The 2,847-nt window shown below is 40.1% G+C and overlaps 1 protein-coding gene and 1 pseudogene across 1 annotated transcript in view; both read left to right on the forward strand.

The window, feature by feature from the left end:
* Nek1 (NIMA related kinase 1) overlaps positions 1-2,847 on the forward strand; it is a 227,734-nt gene that overhangs the window by 144,617 nt on the left and 80,270 nt on the right. The gene's annotated exons all lie outside the window — the stretch shown is intronic.
* Positions 2,479-2,847, forward strand: part of LOC105743378 — a 2,055-nt pseudogene continuing 1,686 nt past the window's right edge.

Here is a 2,847-nt window from a genome sequence, read left to right on the forward strand (position 1 = left end):
TCTCTCTCTCTTTTTTTTTTTTTATCACTGTCTTCTTGGTTTTTTGTTTTTTGTTTTTGTTTTTGTTTTTTGTGGTACCAGGGATCGAACTCAGGACCTTGCACTTGCCAGGTAGGCAGGCGCTTATGCCCCTGAGCTATATCCCTGGCCCCTATCAGTGTCTTCTTTAGAAGCACTTAGTACTTCTTTCATTATAGTTATCATTTCATTTTTTACTTCACACATTATTTCCAATCTGATTTCTCCTATACCTTTCTGCAGTTGTTTCTTTACTTCAGACACTATTATTTCAGAGATTTCAGGTGTGTGATTTCCAATTTCTTCCATGCTATTGTCTCCTGCATTTGTTCTGGGTGGGCTCAGGGCCTGAGACTGCATTTTTCTCCTTCTCTTTGTCATTTTGTATAACACTGTCTCCTGACCTTTGTTGTAGAGCTTTGGTAGAGTTATTACCTTAGCACCAGATCTGGCTCTACCAAGTTCAAACTCATCCAGATGGGTGTGGCTTGGGTCTGGCTGCTGTGCTCCATTTCTTCCTGCTGCAGCCCTTGGAGGTGAACCCTATGTGCCACTCTGGCAAGATGTTCTGCTCCTGGATCAGCTGGGTGGGTCTTGCTACTAGCCTCTCTGCGGGGAGTTCTGCCACAAGGTTCCAGACAGGGCCTGTCTGATGGAGGAAGTTCCACTCTTACGCTGGGCCTGGGCGCTGTCTTGAATAAGGATCCGGCAGGCCGCAGGCAGTCCCACTCACACCAAGATTCTATACCTTTTTTTTTGGTGGAACCGGGGATTGAACTGAGGCCCTTGTGCTTGCCAGGCAAGTACTTATTCTACTGAGCCATCTTCCTGGACCCAAATTCTATAGTTTTGGACTCTGAGATTTTGATTATAGTGTGTTGAATTGATTATAATGTGTTATAGAAAAGTTTTTTCTGATCATGGGTATTTGGGGTTCTGTTACCTCATGTATCTGTACATTAGTCTTTTCTTCATACCTGCTAGGTTTTCTGCTTTTATTTCTGTTAACATATTTCAATGCCATTTGTATTGTCTTCTGGTTTTTCATTAATTCCAATCATTCTTAGCCTTATTAGCAGCTGTTAGAGCTACTTTCCATGCTTTCTTGTTTTTAAGATATTTCTCTGTGTGTGGTCATTTGTATTCGTTCTTATCCAATACATCACTTTTGCTGCCTATACTTTAAATTGAATTTTTAATTTCCTGGCTTCCTATTTTGTATCTTGTTATAAACTTGAGTTTTTTGCTAAACTGGTCATTCATGTTTTCTTTGTTTTGCTTAGCTCAGCTCGCTTTTTAGTAGTTAATGTCTTTGGTAAACTCACTGATCTTTTTTATTAAGTTCATTATCTACTTGAGCTTGCCATATCATGTTTTGAGTTTACTGAGTCCCATCCCATCTCTTCCCTTCCTTCTTTTTTTTCTGTCTTATCTGTCTGTCTGTCTGTGTGTCTTCTTTTATCATGTCATATAATTTAGCTGTTTGGTTTTCAGTTTTCTTTTCATTCATACCCATGAATCAGTTTTGGGTGATTGGAGAGTTTTTGGAGCCTATTTGGAGCCTTATGTTCTCATGTTTGTATTGTTGCTTTTTGTGATGAGGTTTGTGGGTTGATTATTGTAGAAAGACTTTGTTGCTGATATGCTGATATTGTTAATTAGTGTCCACTACTTAATAATGCATTTTAGGTGTGACAAACTATAGGCATTTGCCTTTGTTCCATGATCCTACAAATTCCATTAATTTGGCAGATGAAGTATAATTGTCCCCGTACCTGGTTTTCCAGAAATGACTGGCAGTATGTTTGCTAGCACTACCTAAATATTCAGATTAGATCAGATTTCAACAGCTGTGCCACCATGGCAGTAGCACCAAAATTGGCAACAGTAATTCAAAAACAAACTGTATATTGATATATCAGAACCAATAAAAGCTACCACTGCACCACCCTTAAACATAAAAAAGATCTAGAATTATTATATAGGTACAAAAACCAAATATTGATGTACCGTAAATATGTACTAAATGTAATAATTATACCACCATTAACAGTAGAAAAGAATTCAGGGAAGATGGCTCAGTAGAAAAAGCGCTTTCCTGGCCAACGCAAGGGCCTGAGTTCAATCCCTGGTTCCGCCAAAAAAAAAGAAAAGAAAAGAATTCAAGAATAATAGCAAAGAGTTAACTATCTAAAGTTTAATAAAGCTTAATAGTAATACTAGTAAAGATGGAGTTGGCATGAATAGGAGAATGAAAGAAGCAATGTTTGAAAAATAAACAAGATGAAAAGGTGGAGGGAAAAGTAAGGCAAGGGATCCTATTAAGGATTTAAAGAAAGTTAATGTTGCCAAACACTGAGAACTACATTGTATATAAATAAAAGGCTTGAGCCGAGCTGTGGGAAAGTCTGAGGTAATCGTGTAGGTGACCAGAGCAGAGGCCGTGATCCTTCAAGTGCTATGAGCTGTACGATCAAGAAGATCCTGACAGACGCCAAGACACTGCTAGAGAGGCTGTGGGAACACGATGCGGCCGCCAAGTCGCTGGTGGATCAGTCTGCGGCTCTGCACCGACGGGTGGCAGCCATGCGGGAGGCAGGGACAGCGCTTCCGGACCAGCATCAAGAAGATGCATCCGACTTGAAGGAGATGGCCAAATATAAACCTCACATCCTGCTGTCCCAAGAGAACACACAAATTAGAGACTTGCAACAGGAAAACAGAGAGCTGTGGGTTTCCTTGGAGGAGCACCAGGATGCTTTGGAACTCATCATGAGCAAATACCGGAAACAGATGTTACAGTTGATGGTTGCTAAAAAAGCAGTGGAT

This window comes from Octodon degus, unplaced genomic scaffold, assembly GCF_000260255.1.
Source record: "Octodon degus isolate 3935 unplaced genomic scaffold, OctDeg1.0 scaffold00121, whole genome shotgun sequence".
Classification (NCBI taxonomy): domain Eukaryota; kingdom Metazoa; phylum Chordata; class Mammalia; order Rodentia; family Octodontidae; genus Octodon; species Octodon degus.